Source organism: Euprymna scolopes, chromosome 17 (genome assembly GCF_053919585.1).
Source record: "Euprymna scolopes isolate OS-2025 chromosome 17, ASM5391958v1, whole genome shotgun sequence".
Taxonomy (NCBI): domain Eukaryota; kingdom Metazoa; phylum Mollusca; class Cephalopoda; order Sepiida; family Sepiolidae; genus Euprymna; species Euprymna scolopes.
In genome coordinates this window covers 7,595,267-7,613,309 of record NC_136498.1, presented here as the reverse complement: position 1 = coordinate 7,613,309, position 18,043 = coordinate 7,595,267, and the positions used below count along the sequence as shown (strand labels likewise).

General features: G+C 31.7%; 1 long non-coding RNA gene across 1 annotated transcript; it reads right to left on the bottom strand.

Annotated features, from left to right (window-relative positions):
- Positions 1-12,566: 12,566 nt before the first annotated feature.
- LOC145296657 (uncharacterized) lies at positions 12,567-16,795 on the bottom strand. Its single transcript, XR_013870007.1, has 2 exons — positions 16,701-16,795; positions 12,567-12,821 (listed from the first exon to the last, which is right to left on the bottom strand). It is a non-coding gene; the product is annotated as an uncharacterized LOC145296657 (long non-coding RNA).
- Positions 16,796-18,043: the final 1,248 nt, after the last annotated feature.

Genomic DNA, 18,043 nt, shown 5'->3' with positions numbered 1-18,043 from the left:
TTTGGCATTTTTCCTGGTTGTTCCTCATTGTCCACGGCTTCTTATTGGTTATTCGAAGCTTCCCTCTACCAACTTTACATAAGTAGAGGGGGTGCCCCCATCCGCAACCCGGGGGACGCACTGGATGGCCAGAGGAAGACGGCACACCAGAGTAAGACCGCAAACCAGAGTATATATAGAATAAGTGAGCGTATGTGTGTATAAGCTGTATGGTTGCGTGTATGTAAAAGTATATTTTGTATGCGTGCATGCATGTGTACGTGTATATATATATATATATATATATATATATATATATATATATATATATATATATATGTGTATTAATGTATTTATAGGTAACGTTGTGTATATTGGAATGCAGTTGTAGAAAATTTCCCCAGTTAAATATTATTAAATAGCATAATGTAATGGATATTACTGATTTTAAACGTTTTTCAGTAAGGTATTATCATTACTTTATTACTTTTGTTTCAGCTGATTTAACATTGAACTATTACCTTAAGGACCATAAAACAAAGATAAAACGTTCCATCAATAATCTTGGAATTGGTTTCACAATTAGCTCATAAACATTAGTATATTCTAAACCTTATGCCAATCCTCCTTTCTAAGGGAAATATAGATATGTATAAAATTAATAATAATTAGCACCTTATGGGCAGTATATATAACTTGAGTTGACGGAACAAATACGATTTAAATTGACAATGAGATTTGAGATGAAACTAGGAAAAATCTGGAAAAAACAAATTATTCCATTTACGTATTTGGCCGATCTTTTTATTTTTATTTTTATTTTTATTTTTGTTTCTTATCTCTATATTCTTCTTGTTCCTCCTCTTCCCTTCCCGAACTAAGTCTCTATATCTAGTACACAACCTGACCTCAATTAAGCGACCGGTCAAAATTTAGGATTCTTTAAATTATATTTGAAGAGATATCTATTTATATATATGTATGTATGTTTATGTGTGTATGTGTATGTATATATATGTTCATACATATGTGTGCATATGTATATATATATATATATGTCTGCGTATGTGCATGTGTGTATGTACGTATGTATATGTGTGTTCAACTTCCTACCACTTACCACTACCTACTCTCCCTAACACTTCGCCCCACTAACTAAAAATAATATAGACTTTTTATGAAAAGGTTTCCACCAGACTTTGAATTATTATCGCTGAACCCACAAACAAATTTATACAAGCACTTGCCCGATTCGGATATCTACACAGCTATGCGGATTACCCAATATATAATTTGGACATTATTACCAAACGGATGTAAAGAACGTATAACATGGATTTTACCAAGCAAGCTGGATCTAAAAAAAAACATTCATATCCTTTTTCTACAAATCCTCCTGCTACAGGACTTCTAATAAATATATTATTTTCACTTTGACTTTCTATGTCTCACTCATTTTAGCAAATAGAGTGCATACCTTTAGAACTATTTGCTAATATTTTCTTTCCTCTGATGAGATTGTAGGCATCGAAACCCTATAGGTTAAAGAGATTAATTTTCTAAAGCATTTTTTGTCTTGCTTAGAATAATGAAAATTCTCTGATATGAAACTCAACCACTTCATTTCATTTCAATGAGAGTTTTTTTTTAAATTCATTGAATTACAATTTAATTTATTTGCTCTATCTTGCATATCGAGCAATTTTTGTTTAGATGGGATAACTTATAGAATATTACTGGCAGTAATATTTTGTAAACCTACAATCCCGCGTTTCCATAACTGATTGTGTAATAAAAACTATTCTGAAGTATATATATATATATATATATATATATATATATATATATATATATATATATATATGCCTTCTTGTTCATATACGCACACATATATATTGTTTTTAAAATATAATTATCCACTGACAGGTGCCTCGTCGTCTACGACTCATCAGAGTGGCGTAATCTATATATTCATTCTCATTTCCTTCACAGTGTATAGCAAATCCGGATATATTTCTTATATACAAAGTGAATGAACATTTATTATTGTTTCAATACCGTTTCGTTTTTTTTATCTGATAAGATGCCTTTCTGAAGAAAGATTCCTGTGAAACATGTATGCATGTATGTAACTAATAATGGCTGCATAATATACCCACGCACACACACACACACACACACACACACACATATATATATATATATATATATATACAGCAGAACAGATGGATATAGCATTAAAAATAAGTAACAAATAACAGTACAATATATAATACAATATTATAACGCGGTAAGGCAGGGTAAATTTCGTAACCAGTGATTGGGAAAACATCGTATTTCACACTTTAACCTGCAACAAAGTTATCCTAAGGCCATCTTATCCTGGTATTCATCTCTCTCTCTCTCTCTCATATATATATATATATATATATATATATATATATATATATATATATATATATATATATTGTAAGCTATGAATATATATATATATATATATATATGCTTATTAAGCTACATATTATATTCTGCGTTTCATTCTGTATGTATTGTATGCCAACTCTTGAACTTTTATCTGGTTTTAATAAGTAATAATTTATAATGCCAAGGTCAGTTAATTGTATTAGTTATTAAGTAAAGATGTGGAAACTTTGACTTTTCTCTGCAGAATGTTTTTACGGTTTTTATATGTTTTGAAGTCATGGTTTTTGTTAAAACAATATATATATATATATACATTATATACATTATATATATATGTACATATATATATAATGTACGTCTACAGAGTATAACTAAATAGGAATATGGCATATTTACATAATGTTTATATAATATTATCCAGTTTAAAGTTCGAAATTAAATTAGTAATGTGTTTTGAACATACATTTTTGTGGCAGTAGAAAGTAAAGTTATGTAACTAGATATGGATAAACTGTATGAGGTTGTATGGAAAGGTAGTCTTGCACGTAAGAAAGTTATATTAGAAAACCTTGATGTATGATATGTCCTTATTGCGGATCCGGTTCTGATAACATCGAGGGAAGATTAAATTTGTCTAGAATAAAGATTCGTCTGCAGAATCAGACACTTCCGTGTTAATAACATGCTTAAAGTGTGGATTAGGGTTCTTGGATCAATTATTCATGTGGAAAAGATAACTAGTAAATGTATTTCACGAGAAATGCATGAAAGACATTAAAATGCGTGATAAAAATGTACTTTTCGAAAAATTCTGAACATTTGTGGTGAGGATTAAAATATTTATATTAATGTAATTATTTGTATTTTTACAACTTTTTCGACGAGATCTCTCTAATTACTCGAGTAAAGCAACATTTCTCTGTGAAGAACAGTGAATCCTCTAAGTTGTAAGTATCGCGGAAATGTAAACACATAAACAAAGGAAAATGTGTGTTTTATAAGTTTCTCGAGGAGAAGAATTGCATTCCGCTAAGAACGAAGCCCCACTACTTATTTTATTTCACAAAGTTGATTTACCATGTAACCCCCTATTAATTTATTCTGATTTGATTGCTTATCACAAAGGTATGAGCAATAATAAGGTATAAAAAACACGAATAAGAAAGGTGTTTTTTTTGGGGGGGGGATTCTTCCATACAGATATGTAAATATTGCTTTTATCCTTTTAGTGTCTTTATAATAAGGTACTCTCACTCATATAAACCTCACACACACAGACGCACAGACACACATATATACATATATATACAGTGAGAGATAGAAATAAAATGGAGGTAAATTAAATAAATGATTATGCATACATTTACATAATCAAAGAAATGAAGACAAGAGAAACGATGAATATTGTACGATCGATTAAGATCGCACATCGGATTTTTATATCATAATAACAAAAACAATAGGAGAGTTTTTTCCGCAAGATTACTAATCAATTATCAACTTTTAGACAATGTAGTTTCAACATCGAATCTATGGGTAACACATGTTTTTGGATTTTAGCCATTATCTATCATTGGATATGTTTACATATTATTAATACTTTTCCAGTTTCCCATCGATACAACGTGAAACCCAAGTTTTAAATATGCCGTTAATTATTCATTTGGTGTCATTTCATGTGCTGATGTAGGAAACATTTTTACAAACTTTATATTGTCATTGAAACGACGGTGCACTGTTTCTGTGCAATTTTGACTTGATATCTCTGAATGTTGAAATAAATTTATAAATTCCATTAACTATAATCCCCATTGAATCTTTTTTTAAATCTAGTGTATCTACCTACCCATTATTGAGATTATTCTATATTAACAGTATTCCGAATGACTGGTTTTAATTCATGAACTTTACCTTATATCATAAGGCTTAGTTATATTAATTACCCGTTGTTGTTTACATGTTCTGACATAAGACTATTATTTCTCATATATTTAATACAAAGAAAATAGGACTCTATTCCACCAAAATACAAAGAAAGACGTGAATTAGAATAAAGTGACCTTATAGCTTATAAACGCGCGCCAGTGTGTAGCGATAAATTAGTGAGACTAACCTTATCTGACTAACCATCAAGCTCATAGTTACGCCACACACAGAATAAATCACATATCAATCCTATACCAATTCATGAACAATCCTCACGTAATGGAGTCTCAAATAATTCTGCGTAGCTCGGTTGGCAATACTTTATATATTGAAATAGTCGCACAAAACCATTTAAATAACTGATACTTCCGAACATTCAGACGAATTAAAATGAATGTGGTGACAAAGGCGACCATTCATCGAATCGAACTAAACGCATTTTATTTCTTAAATATCGATCGAAGATTTTGAATTGATGGACTAATTTAGAATGAATTTTGCATTTGTAAATGTTTCGAAAAAAAAAACGTTAAAATGTTGAAAGCATTGAATTTGTTGTTTTCTATTATTATTTAACATTTGTGTGCTTTATATCTGTCGCTCGTTCGTCTTGTTATCAAATATTCACATCCGACAAAATACCATTTAAAAATGTTTTTGATTGCATTTAAAATGGGTTTCTAAATTGAAGAGTTTTAAAGTGATCGAATGAGAAATGCTTTAACATTTCAGATATGGAAAAATCGTTATCAGCTTGTTCATTTACTTGTTCCATTACAATTTTTTATTGTCACATAAAATAAGGCATATTTGATTTTTTTTTAAGCCTGATTTGCTTGGGCAGTCTGTGTTGGAACTTGACCATCAATGTATTTTCACACTGTATTTAAATGAAATTCGGTGATTCGGAATATTTTACTTAACCTGACTGCTATTCCCAGACCGTTTCGGCCGAATTAAACTTTCACTTCCTTAGGATATACCTGGTCAAACTCTAGGATGTGCACGGAGTTTAGAAGAGAACTATTTCTTTAATCAACGGAGGTACCTTGGTTTTGTTCTATCAGTCATGACCAAACTGAAATTTTAAGCCATTTGAAATGGTATGAATGTCGTCTTCATTTGGTTTGCATCTTAAACTTAAGAACATTTTCACTTAGACTGAATTCATTATTACTTTATCCATTAAGCAACGCATCCGGAAGTTTTATGGTACAATATTAAGTTTCCGCGATAAAAGGAATACAAATGTGAATTGCATAACACCCGATTATGGCTGATGGGACAAGTGCAGACAACCTTGTACATTAAGTGAAGGGTTCTGATCGATAGTCTATGCAGATTCCTGAGTTCGACCAGATACATCTGACGAAGCTCAGAGGTTGTATTCGCTGAAACTTAAGAATGACACTCAACATTATAACAGGAATCCGAACAATCCAAATAATATAAATGTGTTGTTTTCTATTTTTATTAAATTGGGTAATTGGCTGTCAAAATGAACTTTAAAATGATATCCTTTATAGTTAGACAGAATATATTATTTTCATTTTAATCCTTACAATTCATGCGTTGATTATTGTATGGAATAATAATCATTAGATGGACTTTAAAAACAAGTCCTCGTGTTGTTTCCATTAAGGGCGAAAGGCACATCCCAACAATCTATTTGTTATGTTTTGGATTACATTTTGTGTACGTTTGAAGAGCAAGGTTCATATATATCATGGGCAGTGGGTTTATGACGTTCAAGATGTGCAACCGTTCGCAGAATTTAGCAGAATTCTTGTAGTCTGGTACAACAGAAGCAGTTTTCCAGCAGTAACTTTGTAACTTTAGCATTATCACGTTGAAAGATAATCTTCTGGGATATTTCCAGCTTCTGCATACTTAGTAGCAGTCATGTTTCTAATATCCAAATGTATTCCTTTGCATTTACTTCTCACATCTAACTTGTTCCCCAAATTCTGCTGCAGTAAAAGTTCGGCATACAATTATCCCTCCATTCCAGTGTTTAACTGTCGTTTTTATGCATTTCACCAATTCTTCAAATGCACCGTTCGGTAACACCAAGACAAACAATAATAAGATCAAAATCTTGATTCATCTGACCAGAAAACATTCCTGAACCAGTCTGTATCTTTCTTGCAATAACACGAGAAAAACCTCTTTATATCATTGATGTTCTTCTTGGATAAAAATGGCTTCTTTGCGCGCCCTTTCGTTGGAAAATGCCATTTCTGTCATTTGTCTAAATATTGTATATCAAGAAAGAGAATATCCAGCCCCTGTTTTGAATTTTTTATTATGGTCAACATAAGTTTTCTTTCAATCCTTCAAAACAGTTAACTTACCCTGCGGTCATCCTTCAAGGTGAATGTTCTAGAGCGAGAAGATCCAGATTTCCTTTTTACCGAACGTTCGACTCCGAACCTTTGACCAATTCGCTTCATTGCAGAAAGAGGTGTTTTCATATTTCCTTTCTTAAAATATAAAAAATCTGCTTGTAATTTGTTTTGGGCTGCGTTTATCCTGCAATTTATATCCTCGCCAAGATGTGGTCTTATCATCTTTAGGATAAATTTTTCCACTTCTTATATTATATTATAATAATAATGAGCTGCAAAATAGGAATTTACAGTTTAAATGAACAAAAATTCATGGGAAAATATTGAAAAATCGATTTCTTCTTTCTTTCACGCTTGGACCATTATTTTGCTCAAGAGTGAATATCATGATTGGAAAGAAAAGATAAAATTAAATTTATTACAATATGCATTACATTATTGGCTTAATTATTCAGAAATGCCTATTTTTTGTTTTGAGTACTCGAGGATATGAGGAAATCGTGTAATTTACTTGCTTATAATATATATATATATATATATATATATATATATATATATATAACTACTTAATTTACTCACATAACATTAATATACGAAAGTATAAATGTATGCGTGGACTTGAAGTATTTACTTCAAAAGTGCTCAATACGTAAGTACAGCTACTTAGTAAGTTATAAAATATATATGGCGATTAAGCTTCACTGCATATTCCGCGTTTCATCCACTCTAGGACTCTTCAGTCTTATGCATGAATTTTGTGGTTGTTTGTCGTTTTTATATGCGCATCTTCTATAAGCTAATGAGCATGCACTTATCAGAAAAAGGCCTATTTGACCTCTTGTTGACCTGTTCGTTTGCGTATGCTCTATTTAGCCTAGATATCTATTAATTATAATGGATGCTGAGGGGGTAGTAAAAATATACAAAAGAGAAATAAAACCATGGCTAATCGAGAAAAAAGAAATAAAATCTTAGTCTTTACAAAATATTTACTCTTAATATTTTTTTGGAAATATCTTATTTAAAACATTTAACAAACTTCTTGACAAGCACTTGACAGCAAAGAATAAATATTTGCAGTTTTACTTTAATTGTACGGTTTAAAATTCTATTATGAAAAAATAATACATATCGCATCACTATTGACAGATTTTGTCAAACTCTCATTGAATCTAATTTGAGATTACTAATACGATAGATAAGTATAAGATGGATTTGCCTACCAAAATGCTTTACAACCAACAACGACTTATCTGAATAAATAAAAAAAAAGTTTAGGATAAGGCTGACACCTCAGAATGAACCTAATGTATTATATGAAATTATTTCAATGAAAAAGTTAATATATTTATCTGATCGTTTGATTGGTGTCTTCTCTCTCTTATATATACACACAGGCGGTAAACATTATATGTACGAAACATACTTATACTTCTCCAAGTATATATATATATATTGTATATATTATATGTGCTATATATTATATATGTTATAGGTATTATATATACGATATATATATTTTATTTATATATTATGCTATTTTAATATATATTATATATTATATTTGTATTATATATTCTATATATGTTATATACATGCGTTTTATATATTATATTTATATGTAATATGATGTATATTCTATATATATATATATTATATACGTAATATAAATTATATTTATATAATAAATATTATGTATGCATTATGTATTTTTATATATTTTATATATTATACTATTATATATATCATATATGTAAAATATATATTATTTGTATATTATATATGTCATATATATATCGTATTTACATATATATATATATATATATCAGCATATGCAGTATATATTATACTTAAATAGTTTATGTATTATATATATCATATATGTATTATATATGTTATACGTATTATATTTATATATTATGTTATATGTATATTATATTTATATTGCATATTATATATATATTATATGGAAATAATATATAGATACATATATGTTATATATATGGAGGTTTTAAAAACCAATATCTATATATATGTATATATATATGTTGTGTATATATGTGTGTGTAATATATATTTTTTTATTATATGTATTATATTATATATATTATATTTTTGTATTATGTACATATTATATATATAGGTTATAAATATATATATATATATATTAAATATGTTATATATATATATATATATATATCCATATAATATAGTTATACTGATGACACTACCCTCTTTAATTGCACTAAAAGAAAACAAATGAAAACATATCGAAATTAATGGCAGAAACAGTAGAGGATGACCTCCACTCTATAGTGGTATAGGAACTTAAATAGACGGTCACATTCAATGCTGCTAAGACTAAACTTGTTTCCTTCAATAATTTCATGGAAAATTCTCTACCAACAATAGCAATGACAAAAGACTGTTTATTTAATGTACATCTTTTAAACTCGGCGGCCTTACGTTCACAGGAAACATGAGTTTGAACAATTATAATTAGAGGATTGCCAGGCAGTGATATAAGGTTAATAACGCACAAAAGTATCCCGTTACACCTATAAGGCCACCATTCGCCCATGTATGGAGAATTGTTGTCATATTTGGTTTGGTGCATCTGCTACTAGTCTCTTGCTCCTTGAAAAGGTTCAAAAGAGAGTCGCCATCCTGATAGGTCCTGGACTGTCATCTAAGCTTATGCCTCTGTCCCATCGACGAAATGTTGAATTTCTCTGCCTGTTATACAGGTACTTTAACGGTGAATGCTCCGATGAACTGCAAGCACTTGTTACCCTTTCACAATAGAGATCCTTAGATGTAGGAGAGCCTTTTCATCCAGTAGTTTCTTCTAAGCACCGCTAGATTTGGAATTCCCTTCCTAGTCCTTGCTTCCCCAACTCTACTGACATGCAGAATTTCATGTATAACGTGAACCGATATCTTGCTGCCAAACTCCCAACATAGTACTCCTGTAGCTTATATCCGTGATAGTAACCCCGTACACTAAATAGGGCATGTGCCTTGTTTGGAGTGAAAATGTAATAAAAAAATGCATTATGTAAATAATTTATATATATATATATATATATATATATATATATATATAATTAAAAAAAAAAAAATATATATATATATACTAGCAAAAGTGCCCGTCGTTGACTGGGTTCAAAAACAGCCTACAGAAAATGGACTCTGATTTATGAAAGTGCAATACGTTATGAAAGGGAAGGTTTGTAAAGAGAAAGCATCGAATTTGAGGGTATCAAAACCAAAGCAAAATATGATTAAAATAAAAATAAAATAGATAAACGCCATAATTTACTATGCCATACCTGTTCACACTAAAACACTTATCACAATATTCTGTGGATCTATATTAAAAAAAACTTTTTAAACTTTGTGACATATTCCCATTCTATGGAGGTCAGGTGCGAACTAACACCCCATAATTTGTTATACCATATTTCTTCAAACTGAAACATAATTATCAAAGTATACTTACGCAGATAGATATGAAAAGTCTTTATTAAAGTGTGTGCCTATTTCCATTCTATGGAGATCAGGCGCGAACGCAGACCCACAATTTTATTATACCATCCCTATTTAAGTTACAACATATTTATCAAAGTATTATTATGTACATGTATATCAAAAACTTGTAAATGTGTTTTTCTTTCATTTTTTTTTTATTTTATTTCTACACTTTGTGGCACAGGTGCGTACGGAGACTCCACAATTTTAATGAATCATTATTATTCCAGATCAAACATACCTTTCCTGTGTCTCGATACATCTATCATTATGTGATCAGTTTTCTATAATAGTCGACTATATAGGAGCCTATTCGTGACCAGACACACACACAGACGTTCAGCTTTACATTCATATATATATATATATATATATATATATATATATATATATATATATATATATAATCTTTTTCGTGTGTCTGAAAAATTGTCGTTACAATCTCATCCGGAAATGTGTACTCTACAGACTTGAAACTTCATGTATAGATGGTTTGTGACGATGTATTGGATTCGATTCGGCCTATCGCCGTTAAGGTCGCTGGTAAAGTGTACAGAATTGTAATGAGTTGGCATTTCGATTAAGTAATAATATGAAAATATGCAAATAATGTTGTTTTCGTTTTGCAGAAAAAAAAGAAACAGTTCGTATATTATGCAAATATTTATCATTCCCGTGTTTCTCAACGCCAAGTTTACATATGGTATGCGATTCCGATAGTTATTGTATACACAGATATTGCAACATTTAATCAGTTTACCGAATAGTTTAACTCAATTATACGGCGATGGATGCACACAAAAATAAGTCGCAATAAATGAACAACTCTACTAAAATTACAACTGGTTGATGAAGTTATGGATAATCGGACGACGTTTATTTGATACAGCAGTATTATTTTTTTCTCAGAATAAACAATCTTTTTCTACAACAAGGGTTACATGTAAGGTGTCTGAGCTCGTCAAACTTTGGTCGTATTCTCGCGAAATATGTATTATCTCATAACGTCAAAGACTTTAGAAATAAACTTATCCTTATTGAATGTAATAGTGGGATCGTTTTTCAGGTTTTCTTTACGGCACATCAACTTATTTCGGGTTTTCTTTACGGGTTAGTTCATGCAGAGTCCTGCCATTTTATTATTTTAATTCAGTATATTAGTACATAAAAGGTATATTATGAAATGTGGTTCAGTCGATATTATTATTCATCATCAGTTGATATTATCATGCTTCATCATCAGTTGATATTATTACATAAGGGGTGTCCCCTTTTCATGTAAGTATAAAAATGGAGAATTTAGTTTAAAATGAAAATGAAATAGCATAGGGTAAATTCGAACCTCGTAATCTAGTTTAAAAATAGATTATGTGTGAGAATTTAAAAATGTAAAACAAAACATTTGTTTAGAAATAGATAAATATTTCAAGAAAAGAATGTGAGCTGTCAAGTTTATTATGAAATTTTAAATTGAAAGAATGCAGCTTATAAGATAATGTTTTAACATATTGAATGTATGTTAAAATTCATTTTGTAGAAATAGGAAAAGTTTGGACACGTATGTCCAGGATACGTGAAAGAATGCACATGTTTTAACATGTGTATGACGTCACGGAAAATAGAAAGTCCGAGGGAGAGAAAAAACTTTAGAGTTAGATCAGTCAGTGAAGAGACTCAGAGACAGTCAGACGTCTGGAAGCGAGTCGTCACTTCAAGGAAAAATGTGAGAGTTTGAATCCTTGGTGATGGAACACGGCCGTGTGAAGAATAAACCAACAAGTGTTTTTGTAAAGCTCGTCTTGTGTCTTATGTTTCTTATACAAAGGTAAAGTCCAATTGTATTATATATTTGTGTTTTATGTATTTACATACACGTCTCAACATCATAATGTCCGAACTGTCTGAACACTATATCCCTTCACTCAAAGAGCTCTCCTTCTCTTCCATTCTACACAAGAAAAGAATGAACATTTGTAAAATAAATATAGGAATCTCTCCTAACATGAACAATCTCTCAAAGTCTCTCTTACAATAAAATGAACTTCTATCTCTCTCTGAGTCTTACAACATCCCTCACTGTAATAAGACTCCTTCTAACAATCTCTTCCTAAGACTCTCTCTTTTAAGAAGTGTTATATATTCGGGGGTGTCATAAAGGAGATTTTGTCAAGGAGATTCGTGTACGTGATCGTCTAGTTTCTAATGGTTTTATTTTTGATGTCTTCGTGAGTGTGTGTTTGTGTACATGTATTTTTTTAACATACCTTTATTCATGTGTCGTCGGTTGTTCCTCTGGTTTTCATTGTCTCTTGGAGGGGAGCTGGCCTGTTGGATGAAGAATTCACTCCAAGATGACAATTAAGGTTTTTATGTTTTTATTCACCTTCCAAAGGTCGACACAGAATGGAGGTGAACCTTGCTTGTTTGATGATACACGTCAGCGTCCTCCCCAGCCCAGGGGGGGGGGACAGCTGAAAAGCCGTCTGTCTTATTCAACTCCCGAAACCAACTGCCAAGAAAGAATCAGCTAACCTCATCACATGATACCACGTCATCTGGTCAGCTGACCCTTCTTTTGCAAACGTGTCCTCTGTCCACGTTATTCACCTCTCTCTCTCTCTCTCCCTCTCCCTCTCTCTTTCTCTCTTCTCTAATAGAGACACACAGAGAGAAAATAGAAAGAGTAAGAAAGCCAGAGAGGGGGGGGATGCTCTTTAACATTCCTCCACCCCTTTTTTATCAAAATGTATGGCAAGCCATACATTTTTAATAACTAACTAACTAAAAAAAAATAATTATGTCCGAAGTACATCTTTATTTTTTCACTTTCCGGACTCACCCCTTTTCCAAGAAAGATCAGGCACCAGTACTCTTCTACAACACTATCAACCCTTCTGCTGCTTCTCAAAAGTCCCTCCTAGACATTAACTTGCTTCCAAGTTAGACAAAGATACAGCTTTGCAGATATACATCTTGTCTAGGCGGTCGCATTGTTGGATATTTTCCACTGACTCTGCTCTTTATTTGGACCACTTGGCCAAACAAATGGAGACTCCATTTTCGATCACTTTTTCGAAATGGGGCCAGCATATCGCAATTACGACCAGAACGTCGGATGCTCCATGTTGGTGGTAGCTTTATCGCATGGGGACTCGAACCCCAGACCCTCAGATTAAAAGTCTGATGCTCTACCGACCCAACCATCCCACTCGCGTTCTCGACTTTCAGCATAGGCCTAAGTCCCAGTTTTTTTTTTCCTTTACTGTAATGCCCTGACGTCTTTCTCTGAGTGGTCCTATTACTGGAGCTTTGTTCTATTCAATCTACTACTTCGGGACTTCACAAAGCTCTTCTACTAACTCCCTTGGTTGGTCTAAGTCAAGATACGCCTTCACACTGATTCACTCGGAGCCTGTTTGAGTTCCTGGAACCCGACAAGATACGGAATCATCACTCCCTAACTAATGCGCCATCGATTTCTAACTAAGTAGTTTTCCCTTTGTGATTTTTCCGCATTCCCAGCAAGTCCCAAGATTCCAACCCAGATATCCCTCACACATTCCTCTAAAAAAATAAAAAAAATAATAAGGCTCTATCTTGTCCCTTACGTAATCTGCATCTTTCCCTTTCTTCTATCTCCCCGTGATTAGGCTTGGTACCGACTGTCCAGTCGCTCCGTACCCTGAGGAATTATCGCGACCTCGCACGCCAGACTTTTGTTGGACAAGACTTATTGCCGTTGCTTGGGCCTACGTGGCATCTTCCAACTCACTGGAACCACTAGTATTGTTTTAACAGGGTTCTCATTACTCTAAAATAGTATTTCCCCTGCCAAATTTTCTAATTTGTGACAATACCGTGGCTTATAAAAAAAAATAAAACAACAGAAAAAACTGCTTTCTACAGCCTAATCGCCTTGTAATTCTCATGAAAAAAAAATGCAACTACGCGCTAAACGTCCCTAAAATATAACTAAACCAACCAAATCTATTCCAAAATAATTTAATTTAATAATACCAATTAAATTCACCCAGCATGGTTTTTTTTTAATTTTGGTACCTTTAATTCACAATATGGTAACATTTTATTTTCCTAAGTACTTGCATACATATTTCATTCATCTTCTCTTGAGCGATTCGTAACATAATGGCCACGTCAGCCATTGCACCCCCTCTGCCCCTTACACCATGTCAGAGGGCATTTGATTTGCTCCCTGAAGTTGATTACAACTAGATCCGCTCACGCTGGACAGAATACATTCCGTTCACTGCTATGTCAGAAAAAAACTTTCTTTTTTTTTTTCCAAAGTCGGTAAGCGCAACCTGCCTTGAAGACACATAGCTTCACGGAAAACATCGGATTTCCACACATGAAGTACTCAAACTTGCTCCATGTTGATTCTACTCGAAATCAACAGAAATCACGATAAAAAAAAATAAAATTCGAATCATTTCCCGAGAATAATGAAATTAATAACTACCCATGTAATTCAACACCTCTCCAAAATTCTAACATGCTTGCCACAGAAATTAAATTCCATTCACGCCCCACTTTTTTCTTTCATTTCTTCATATAGTTTATTTAACCCTATTTTTATCCTTTTTTTTTTTTTTTTTTTTTTTTTTTTTTTTTTTTTTTTTTTTCCTTACTTATGTGGTCAAAACGTCACTCATGTCGAATAGAACATTTATTCTACTTTTCGAAAATTGAAATTAATACCGACTGAACCTTTGACTCTTCCGAAACTTTTTTTTTTTTTTAAAATCATTTATTACACTGTTTAAATCTTATTTCTTTCTCCCTATTTTATTATTACTATTTAATTAATTAAAAACACATTTTTTCTTTTATTAATCCTTCTTTCCATAGACCCCACAAGCAAGATTCCACCTCCCCATTCTGCGAAAAAAAAATACATGTCACAGAGTAAGAAAATTCTGCCAATACCGTTTGACAACACATCAATTACATAAAAATAATAAATTAAAAAAATACAAAAAATCCTATAAGCAATCACAAAGTCCCATCTTAGCAATAACAAAAATCCAAACAACAAAATTTTGTCCACGTCAGCAAGTAGGTCGGCTGCATAGTGCATCATCTTTTACCATTCCACAGAATTCAAAATTAAAGAAAAACCACAGTCGTTTACAAAAAAATACCTAGACATTTACAATTAAAATACAGTCGTTTCTAAAATAAAATAAAACGACTCACTTATAAAGTCTCAGACAACTCGATGGAACTAAAATTGTCCATGTAAGAAAAAAAAAATCCTAAGAAATAAAATCGTTCAATTAGTGAAAAAAAAAGGAAGAAAAAAAATCACATTTCAGAACCTATCCATTGTTTTTCATCAAAAGTACATATTGTTTTTCATTAAAAGTTATATTTAGTTCACAATTTAAAAATGACACGAAATATTCATAACACATATTTTTGATTGACATGTTTATCTTTGTGGTAAGGCTCGTTTCTTTTTGGTTTTCTCACTGGCCGTTGTTAAAAATTTACAAAATAAGGTCATTTTTCGTTTTCCCTTCTAATTTTGACATTAAGTGATATTTTTCTTCGTTCATATCGAGCTAATTCCCAATACGATAAATATTTTTTTTTAACTATTTTCTATATATAAAGTTTTACATCTGTGTGTCTGTATGTCTTCCTTTTCTTTCTTCGTGAAAAGGTTGTACGTGTGTATTGCTTTTCTTTTTTTTTCTTTTTTTTTTCTTAATTATTTTTCTAATTCGCCTAGTGTTTTAATGGACCCCTCGTTGTGTGTGTGTTGATTTCTATTTTTTTTTTTTTTTTACTGTTCTTTCTTTTTCTTTTTTTTTCCAGACATTTTATTGTGTTGTATAGTTTTTTTTTTTTTTTTTTGTTTTTTGTTTTTTTTTCTTGTCTTAAAATCTCCTTTCCCTTTTAAGGACCTGTTTCCACGTCGTATTTCTTAAACACAGGTTCGACTTCACATCGATGATGTGAACTTAGTCACGAGCACCAAAACGAATATGTTATATATTCGGGGGATTGTCATAAAGGAGATTTTGTCAAGAAGATTCGTGTACGTGATCGTCTAGTTTCTAATGGTTTTATTTTTGATGTCTTCCTGGATGTGTGTTTGTGTACATGTATTTTTTTTAACATACCTTTATTCATGTGTCGTCGGTTGTTCCTCTGGTTTTCATTGTCTCTTGGAGGGGAGCTGGCCTGTTGGATGAAGAATTCACTCCAAGACGATGAAATGGTTTTATAGTTTTTATTCACCTTCCAAAGGTCGACACAGAATGGAGGTGAACCTTGCTTGTTTGATGATACACGTCAGCGTCCTCCCCAGCCCAGGGGGGGGGACAGCTGAAAAGCCGTCTGTCTTATTCAACACCCGAAAACCCAACTGCCAAGAAAGAATCAGCTAACCTCATCACATGATACCACGTCATCTGGTCAGCTGACCCTTCTTTTGCAAACGTGTCCTCTGTCCACGTTATTCACCTCTCTCTCTCTCTCTCCCTCTCCCTCTCTCTTTCTCTCTTCTCTAATAGAGACACACAGAGAGAAAATAGAAAGAGTAAGAAAGCCAGAGAGGGGGGGATGCTCTTTAACAGAAGGCCCCCAATATGTAACAATATTATCATTCTTCATCATCGGTTGATAAAGGTTATCTTCATCATCAGTTGATATTACGATGCTTCATCATCAGTTGAGATTACCATGCTTCATCATCAGTTGAAATTATCATGCTTCATCATCAGTTGATATTATCATGTTTCATCATCAGTTTAAATTATCATGCTTCATCATCAGTTGATATTATCATGCTTCATAATCAGTTGAAATTATCATGCTTCATAATCAGTTGATATTATCATGCTTCATAATCAGTTAATATTATCATTCTTCATCATAAGTTGAAATTATCATGCTTCATAATCAGTTAAAATTATCATGCTTCATAATCAGTTGAAATTATCATGCTTCATAATCAGTTGAAATTATCATGCTTCATAATCAGTTGATATTATACTGCTTCATAATCAGTTGATATTATCATGCTTCATCATCAGTTTATATTATCATGTTTCATCATCAGTTGAATTTATCATGCTTCATAATCAGTTGAAATTCTCATTCTTCATAATCAGTTTATATTATAATTTTCATCATCAGTTGAAATTATAATGTTTCATCATTAGTTGAAATTATCATGCTTCATCATCAGTTGAAATTCTCATGCTTCATAATCAGTTTATATTATCATTCTTCATCATCAGTTGATATTATCATGTTTCATCATCAGTTGAAATTATCATGTTTCATCATCAGTTGAAATTATCATGTTTCATCATCAGTTGAAATTATCATGTTTCATCATCAGTTGAAATTATCATGCCTCATCATCTGTTGAAATTATCATGTTTCATAATCAGTTGATATTATCATTCAGCATCATCAGTTAATATTATCATTCTTCATCATCAGTTTATATTATCATGCTTCATGATCAGTTTATATTATAATTATCCATCATCAGTTGAAATTATCATGTTTCACCATCAGTTGATATTATCATGCTTCATCATCAGTTGATATTATCATTCGTCATCATCAGTTGAAATTATCATGTTTCATCATCAGTTGATATTATCATGCTTCATAATCAGTTTACATTATCATTCTTCATCATCAGTTGAAATTATCATGTTTCATCATCAGTTGATATAACCATGCTTCATAATCAGTTTATATTATCATTCTTCATCATCAGTTGAAATTATGTTTCATCATCAGTTTATATTATCATGCTTCATCATCAGTTTATATTATCATGCTTTATC